Below are 9,801 nucleotides of genomic sequence, written 5' to 3' on the forward strand. Positions count from 1 at the left end.
AACATATCTATAACTTTACAATGTTGAGTACTTATTGGAGTTCATAGTTATAATTCTTGAGTAAATAAATGATATCGATATTTTTTTTTTTTGTAGTCAACATCCTCACCAAAAGGATCAAAATTGGTAATGATGATGTCTCGAAAGAGTGAACACAAGACATGGAATACCCCAAAAACTGTGTTTCCTTTTGTAATCTTAAAACAGTTGTTTATCCATACTTTTTGTTCAGCTATATTTATAAACGAAAGATGTACACTAAAGTTAAGATTCTTGGAAATCTCAACTTATCCCAAAAAGTTTAAATACAAAACCTATCATTCATCTAAATATGTCTATAAAATACTGGATTGTATGTATATAAGATGTCCTAAAATAAATTAAACAAATTTCCTATTCTTGATTTTCTTTTCAAAATTGAATTTGTCCTCACATAACACATTTGTATTTTTAGTACATTAGAAGATTTCTCTTTGAAAATATAAAAAAACAAAAGAAGAAAAAAAAACCACTCGAAGTTAAACTTACAATTAGTTTTTAAAATAAAAAAATTGCAGTATATTTTCCCTCCAGCTGTTTTCAAGGCTTTACTCTATTACAGAGTAGTCTATTAAAAACAAAACACTTTGTATTTTAAGCTTCGACGAGATATAATTTATTAATGAACAATAGCATTTCAACAAAATTAGTACTATAAATAGACGGGTATCTGAGCTTTCTTAATCATTAATGTATCCATCTTTAGCGGCAATGATGACTTCCAGGCGGTAGCGGAAGGCCTGGAATCCGCTTCAGATGTAGTTTTCTGTTTTGGCGTCCCAGTGCTGGCTGACAGTGATTGTGTCCATTTTGACATCCAATAGTTTTACTTAGTATTAATGAAAAAAGGGTTTATTGCTATAAAACCTTTTCTAAAATGTAAGATATCAACAATGATGACATCACTTAAGACCGTTTTTTAAAATTAAAGTAAAACAATTCAATTTTAGAGAATATGAAGCGGGTGCTCTGAAAAAATCTTTACACTTTTTGTTAATGCGGTAAAATTGTTTCTGTCCGTGTACTTTTGGACGCTGGCACGAAACTAACGGAGGAGAAGTGGTTACCACTGGTGCAAACCAACTTATGGCCAACTTGTTGCATTAGCTCTATTTGACAGTACATTATGTACAGAATCTAAAAGAGGTATGGTGTAGGCCATGCAAAATTTGAGTTATGACACTCAAGAAATATCGTTCTTTACTCTTAATGAATTCAAACACAAAAACTTGGAAGATTTTGTTAGAAAGAAATCAAAGAAACTGTTTCAAAGTCTCCACCTCCCAGAGACATTTCTAGAGACAGATCCTTCCTTATGGAATGATCAAGATGACTACCGACAAACTTTTGACACTATCATTTATTTAATAGTTGTTAATGATCTTGTTGAGTGTGGAGTTGGTCTCATTAAAGATTATAGTAGTCTACTAACTTCTGATGAATAATAGCTCCACCCTAATATACATGTATTACCTTTAATTTCCATAACAAATCAGTTTTTCATTTTAATAAGTTGGTACCTTGTACAACAACTAGATTCGGCTTCATCTAGTTGGTTTACTAAAATTTCTTCCTCGTGGAAGAGACTATTCAGCATAATGAATCCTGCTATATCCAATTAAGAGGAGTCAAAAATTTCCCATATTAGTCATTTCGAACAATATTGTAGACAATTCATCTTGGGTTAATATGACGTTTTTATAACAAATAATTCCCTTTAAAACCTTTCTCACATTTTTTATAAAAAATTATACTTGTCCGTTTATGTAACTAGCTCGAAAATAGTTCCAATTCTACTTCAATTCCTTAATTGGGAGTGTTTCACTTCTTATGAAACTCGCACCAATAATCGCATATTTTCTTAATTTCTTTTTGAGTTCTCCCATGGAGGTGCCCCAGATTTTCCAGAGGAAGTCAGGACTTAAAATTAATCTTGGGAAGACAGAACTTTTGTCGAGCTGTGAAGAATTCCTGAGGCCACACCTTGGTAACTTTGCATTTGTTACATCAACCTCTCTACTTGTAATCGAAGTTGATTTGTCCAACCATTAAGGTAGAAGCAAGAAGGAAAATAAAATAATGAATATGCTCCAAAGAAGTATCATGATTTATAGGATCACTCCCCTCTCTAGGAACGAAGCAATGTTAGTATGGGACATTAACGTCCTTCGAAAAAAATTTCATCTAATGAGGTACGTTCCATTTTCAGTTGAACTGTAAGTATGTAAGATTAGGAACGATCTAGTTTGGAAGCTTTTGAGGGCACATATAGCAAGATATAGAGTTAATACTCTGACAAACGGCTGAGGACTTGGATCTTAAGACAGTAAGTCTATGTGGCAATCATTAAACTTCTCCTGGATGAAAAGACCCCTTGATTGTGGATTTCTGGGCTAAAAAAATTAATAAAAAGTCTATAGAAGTTACTAAATACAACTTCTTGGAAAGAGTATGTATGAGGTTAACGGAACTCCTTTCAGTGACCAAAATATGCGGACCGTATTGGCTAGACATGGGATTATCCTGGACCGGTATTTTCAATTCTATGCTTCCCCATGCTTGGCCCCAACGAGCAATTTAGTTTTAACTCGAGACTGAGAAGTAGACATAAGTTTGCCGAGGAGGTCAACCTATATTCAGCTTGTCAATTCCTCTGCCAGGAGGAAGTGGATTTGAAGGACTTTAAACTGTTATTAAGGGCTCGAAAGAGTTTCTCACAGCCTGGGGGCCATGTGTCAAACGGCCTCCGATTCCATTCTTCTTCGGTGTGAGTTGTCTGAAAAATCAGCAAATTAGAAGAGCCGTATTCAACTGTCAAAGACGTACTAACCCGGAAGTCCTCGTGAGGAGAAGAATGGAGAGGCTTGGTCTAGAATGGAACTCTTCAAATGTGAGTCTGCGCGTGACATTCTAATATCATTTTTCCAACACAAAGCAAAAATGGTTATAGATGAGCAACATCGTCTATCTTTACCAACAAGAGTCTAGATACTCCAGAGGAGTGGATGTATCATTTTTGTGGAATTATAATAGAGACTACATTCCACCTCTTTTATTTTTGCACTCGTATCGCCCCTGTGGTGAGAGTAGTAGAGGCTAAGATCTGGCTCCATTATAAGAAGAGGTTGAGTCCTTCCGACTGGCTGGTCTCGACGACAATAAATATGGAGAACACTCTAAAAATAGAGTTTATCCTAGGCAAAGTTCAGGGGATAATATAAGCGGCATAACTAAACGATCAATCCGTGCCAGAAGGGATTGGAAAATTAGTCCAAAGATTATTAATTGAGCATGACTCTTTTAAAAACGATGGATCCAATGTTATTGAACAATAGGGCTCTATAACCAGTTTATCTAGGAAAGAAGGAGGGAAGATATTTGATTTTATATTTATTAATCTCCTTTGTGTGTATTTTTTATTATTATTATTAATTTAAATTATTCTGCTCGTCTCTTTACGTGCGGGTGGGAAAAACCTAAAGAACATATCATTTTTATTTGATGAGCTATTTTTTTTTCACTGTTCATTTAATGTATTTTTGTAGCTTTAAAGGTGTTTGTCTTTGGGCACTAATTTTTATATTTGTTTATTAAATGTAATTACCCAATTTATTATGATGTATTCTTATATATTATATAATGTGAAATAAAGACATTAAAAAAAATCTGTTCTCGAAACCTCTTTCTTCATCTCTTTTTCATCCTCAAGAAGCTTTACTTAACTCTATATCTCATTTTTCTCCAACATTTCGTTTGCATTACAACATGCAAATCGATGCAGAATTTCCCGGATATTTCTTAAAACGAGCAGCCCAACACTTAGTAATAAAAGTTTTCATTAGAACAAACTGATCTTGATCATTAAGACTCATCCCAATGAATTCATTTTGTACCGGTTATAATTAAACACCATTAATATTGTACATATATTTTGTTAAAACTATTAATAAAGTTACTTCTCCGACATAACCAAGAATTCTGTTAATGCTATCTATATATTTTAAAATGATTGCAGGGAAAATAGGTATAAGCCGCCTTATAAAAATGAGCTACGTTAATCTAAGATATTTGCTTTTAAATTTTAGATGATAATACAATCTGTGATGTTAATGAAAAGGCTTGCTCTCTATTTGATATAAAAATTAATGGCGACAGGGTACGCTATTTGTGATAAATAAGAACGAACTTATATATTTTTAATATCTGTTGAAGTACAAAATATTGACCACATGTATGTTTAGTACTTGGCAAATAAACAATTCTTAAATTTTTCAAATGTTTAAAGAGTTAATAAATCTTTATAAAGACTATATTATATGAAGTATGTATAAAAATAGCGCTTAACTTTTTATTTGATTTTGGAAATGAGATAAAAACAATTTTTTGTCTTATATTTGACATTACTTATCTAACACTTTAGCTAGTTTATGTGTTTTCTCTTTTAAGTAATTTAAAAAAACTTTTATTTGAATATGTAAAAGTACATAGTTCTCTTTCTTATTCCATCTTTTCTTTGATTTATATTATCATAATAAAAAATCTTTCTTTAACCATTCATTTTGTACGTAACGTAAAACTTTTTTTTTTTTCATAGACACATTTAAAAAGAAATTTTACTTATAAAAAGTTTTATATGTCCTTATAACAAATTTATATTCATGTACCTATGTTATAAATTTAATTTTATAGAACAAAAGTAAAAGTAATTTCAATAAAAACAGGTATGAAAATGTTTAAAAATGAAAAAAATCAAAAGTTTTATCGACGTAACTACTTCATATTTTAGGAATGGAATGATTTAACATAAAAGACAGAGCTTTTAATATTTTTTAGTGAGAAATACATTTTCTAATGGATTTACATTTTCCGGGGATGTTTGGAAACTCCAATATTTATTTTTTAAATTTCTGTATTTTTTTTCTTATTTCTACTCTTTTTTCCTTCTACTTTAAGAGAAATTCCTGTTTTATTTTCATTAATTGGTGTGTGAAAGTTTAGTAAATTGCATTCAACCTAAAAAACATGCCTGAGCGAATATAATAAAAATATGTAACATTGAAAGACAGAAAACTCTATAAACATAGGTTCAAATAATATTAAATACCGATAAGTATTTTATAAGAAAAATAAACTGAAAATTGACATGGTATCCCTGGCATCAATACTATACTATTGGACAAAAACTTTATAGCCGACGAACAATTTGGTGAATTAAATTTAACCAAGGGGCAATTATCCTAACGGACATTTCGCCGAAAAATGATACTTTATTTATTGATATATACGCTGGTATATGTTAATTTAATTTTAAATGATAGTAAGATAAATAAGAGTTGTTCCTATGCTATACATGTGATATAAGGTAAATTAAAAAGTGTTATTTTGAGGAAAATATATTTTTTTATTGATTATATTAGTTAACTAGGAAAGGGTTACCCAGTGTTGCTCGGGCCAAGAAGGGAGTGGGAAATCACAATTATAATGGTCAATGTTATTTTTCTTAATGGTTTGACTCCTTCGGTGCGGGAGAGCATTATAAAATAACACCTCTATATAATATGATATGTATAATTATGTATTTTTAAAAATAAAAAAATCGTGTAATAAGCTTCAAAATAGAAGAGCAATATTTACGCAGGAAATTATATTTTTGTCAATAAACTGCCAAATCAAAATTCCTAAAGAAGAAAAAAATAATGTTTGTGTTTTGGGTATAGAATAAGCCTCCCTTATATGACTGCCCCAAAAGTCAGCACTCACGTCTTAGCCTGACCAAATTCAAAAAAGGCACCCATGCAAAGTTTCAATCTCCTTGGTCCAACTGTGTAGGCTCTCATTAAGGACATACACTAACTTTATTTTATATTTATACACTAATAAGGTAAAGGAAGAAAAGGGAAATCACATTGAAAAATGTCGAATTGAGAACAAATTTGGCAACAAAGTCTCATCATTATAAAATGTAGTTGTGGTTTGAATATAATTCGAATCTTTACCGTTAAAATACATTGGATAAATTAAATAATAAACAAAATTGACAGCGATTCGAATGGTAGAAGTGCTAATCACTTTCTTCACTTTCATTCGACATGATGGACTATTTTTTTTTCTATCAATATAGTTCATTTTCCGTTACTTTTCTGTACTTACCGATTTTTCTCCGATTCATAAAACGATGAGAAAATAATAAAAATATTTTTAAATGGAAAGATGGGCAATGTTCATACAAACTAAGTGTTTGTTATTTCTTTTATTGACTTTTTTCATGGCAAATGAAGATATCAGAATTTTATTTTTTGTCAAAAAGGTACAATTTGGGTTACAAATAAATAAATATTGGGTTATAAAGGTGATTTTCATTTTTGTGAGGTAAAAAAATCAGGAATATAAAATCTCAATTAAAGAGTAAAAAAGGTGAAATTTTGTTTACTTATGTTATAAGATTATATTTTCTATTGAGTTGGCGTGGTTGAGGTAAGCTATATACACATATTATTAGACGCATTTATTTCCATTTTATAGATGAACAACTAATTTTACACTGGTCTTGACTTTTTCAAGACCAGTTATTGAATAAAAGAGAAGGAACTAAAGAGAATGGATTTTCTTTAAATATCAGTACAGACATTTACTATTTTGAAGCATTTACAGAGGGATGATAAAAAAAATTGCTCAAGTATAAATTTACGATATTATATCAAACGATCGCTGAAACAAAAATAAACAAGTTTTGTGTTTATTCCATGTCTGTAAGTGTAAAAATGTCGGACCGTCAGGAAAAAAAGGGCAACGGATTTGCGATCTCCTCCACGCCATCGTCAGTTTGGCCCTTCTCCAGTCTTGACCTCAACCCTTTAAACTTTAGGACGTCTAGAACAAAAATCTCTACCGCACATCACATCAAAATATAGATTATCTCTGTGTTGCCATTATGACTGCATGGTACGCCATGGAAACAGCTGTCATTGTCAAGAGCTGTTTGCTGGTGTGTCGAGGCTGTTATGACTGGTGAAGGAGGACATATAAAAATATAGCAAAAAAAAAGTATTTAAACAAATGAAAAATTGGTTTTCAGTTGTTTTTTTCTTGATTCCAAAAAAATCACCTTTTTTGTAGTTAAGTCATGCTACTGAAAGTTTAGAGTCATCACTCTGTACACTGTTACGTAGAAAATTACATTATAAATCAAAAGTTATGCCATGTTGAAGGCACAATTGTTGTTGGTGTAATAAAACAGAATGGACAAATCATACGAAAAATCTTATGAAAGTCCATCGAAATAGTTTTTAAAAATTGAAGAGCAAATACTTTTATTCTTATTAAATTTGATTGTTGATGCCTTTAGAAAAATAATATCGTAATGCTGCATAAAATAACATTTAAAGAAAGTAAAAAATATAGGACAGTTTTACATTCCAAAATTACTTTATTTGATTACACTATACGCATTAAATTTTGAACTTTTTTGTTACGGGATTTGTTTTATGGTTATTATATTACCATTTTGTAAAAAAATGTATATATTTCGTAATTTTAGAATATTTGTACATACATCAAAAACTCACATATTATTTATGTGTGGGGTAAATGACTTGCAAAATGTTCCATATCTGCACAAAATTACCGTATTTTGAATATAATATGTTTTTTTTTAATGCAACATGAGATGTCACACAATTTTTTTAAAGAGTTACATGGATTTTAGTTATGTGAGAGTTGACTTGTAGACCGAGGATCTGGTTTTCTATTCCACAATTATACAATTCAAAGCTCCACTACAAATTAGTTTGTTCTTCACACACTATATAGCTTCTTTTTTTTTAAGGTTAGATCGGGGTTTTCCTTTTCTGTCTCTTTTTTTTTCAAACGGCAATTTTCAACTTTTAAAAAGAAATGCCAACAAACGTTGCATTTTGTACATAAAATTCTAAATTCGAGCTCTATCACACAGTATTATAATTTTTGGAACATTTAAAAAAATAATTTTTAGCAATATTTACAAAAATGAACCAGTTATCGCAGTTTATTTTTTCGAGAAAATTATTCTACATATTTTTTTGTGTTTTTGCAAGTACGGAAAAAATATTTGTAGGTTGTTATTTCTCTTTACAATGCCAATAAATACTATTAACTGTTTTTTTTTAAATCTATACCAAAAAAGTTTTTACACTTAGCAATTTTTACACAAAAATAAAAAAATGGCCTTTCCATCTCTACAACTTTTTTGATGCATATTTGTCGGAATGTTATTTGAAGTTTATAACACAATATTTATGAAAAAAAAAAATTATTATAACACTGGTTAAAATATAGTACATTTCCTGCACCATCGTTATTTTCATAGCAATAGACTTAAAATTTGAATAATCAGGATTTTTCTGAACAACAACGAAACATTCATATTACAATGTTTAATGTAATTGAATAATTCTTTATTTATAATTATTTTTTGAATTGTTTTGACCATTGGCAATGTTATGCCCTGCTCCCTCCCTCACCGAGCAACGCCAGGTTATCCTTTGCTACAGTATACATATATTTGCCATTTTATTATTTCTATGAGGAAATTCTGGGTATCAGATAGAAATACAAATGTATAATTACGCTTTTAATTAAATAATGGTAAGCAATATTATAATACAGAATGGAATAAAATAATATATAATATAATTATGTAATATTATGAAATGTTATTAATTTTAAAAATTGTGGATAAATAATATGACAATGATAGTCTGGGGTTACTTAGGATATAAATAGCAGTTGGTATGATTGACTTATTTGTCTAACTACCAGATGATTTCAGGCTTTTTCTTTTTGGAAGAAAGATTGCATGATACAATATAGGTAATGACGTGTTATAAACATTTACTGCACCGGTATACTCGTTAGACTCGCTAAAATGGCTGTAACATTGGCCGACCTACCAGTGCGCTAGTGTACTTATAACATAAGAAGGGATATGTTTAAAGAAATAAATAAGTTAAGCGATTAGAAAAGGAATAACAGTTAATGCATTTGTTCCATCTTCTATTTTGATCATTATTTAATCAGTCGTGGGGAAAAGAAATTTTCGCATATCTCTGTTGTAAATTCATTTAAATATGCATAATAAAATAACGAAAATATATTGATAATATTTTCCTTGCAATAATGGCATTTTAAATGTAAAAAGATCTTCTCTTTATAGCAGTAATTTATTCCCTCCTCAAAAATCATAGAACAAGCACAAGAGCCTTAAATCAGTAATACCATATGCCTCGCTCCATCCTTCTCCTCGCACTCACACACAAATCCCACCTCCATTTATTATGCTCCAATCAGTGTATGTTTTAAGTAAGTAAAAGTAAGAAATAATATAAAATAGTCTAAAGACCATTAGTAGTGTTGTAAATAACGTTGGAATCTGGAATATAGGTCTACAATTTTTTTAATCATACCATCACTTGTAGTAGTCAATTCCAAAATTATAAATGAATATTCAAAAAAAAAAAAAAATCATCAACACCTTTATAAAAAACATGTAATAAATTGTTTGTCCTACAAGATTATTAGATTATTATTATATATCAATAAATTTTCATCATATATAATATAAGGGGTGGAGGGGGTTAATTCATGAAAATGAGCAAAATAAATTTTAGTCTAACTATTCGGATGCAAATTTATATTTTAAGTACTCTGAAAAAAAAAAAAAATCTGGCCAAAAACTTTACTTTATAAAGTAAAATGTTATATGTCTGTTGCCTTAAGAACAAAAAT

The 9,801-nt window shown here is 30.0% G+C and overlaps 1 long non-coding RNA gene across 1 annotated transcript; it reads right to left on the minus strand.

The window, feature by feature from the left end:
- Positions 1-631: 631 nt before the first annotated feature.
- On the minus strand, positions 632-3,386 carry LOC139905631 (uncharacterized). Its single transcript, XR_011780558.1, has 2 exons — positions 2,870-3,386; positions 632-2,815 (listed from the first exon to the last, which is right to left on the minus strand). It is a non-coding gene; the product is annotated as an uncharacterized lncRNA (long non-coding RNA).
- Between the last annotated feature and the right edge of the window lie 6,415 nt (positions 3,387-9,801).

This window comes from Lepeophtheirus salmonis, chromosome 1, assembly GCF_016086655.4.
Source record: "Lepeophtheirus salmonis chromosome 1, UVic_Lsal_1.4, whole genome shotgun sequence".
In the NCBI taxonomy this organism is placed as follows: domain Eukaryota; kingdom Metazoa; phylum Arthropoda; class Copepoda; order Siphonostomatoida; family Caligidae; genus Lepeophtheirus; species Lepeophtheirus salmonis.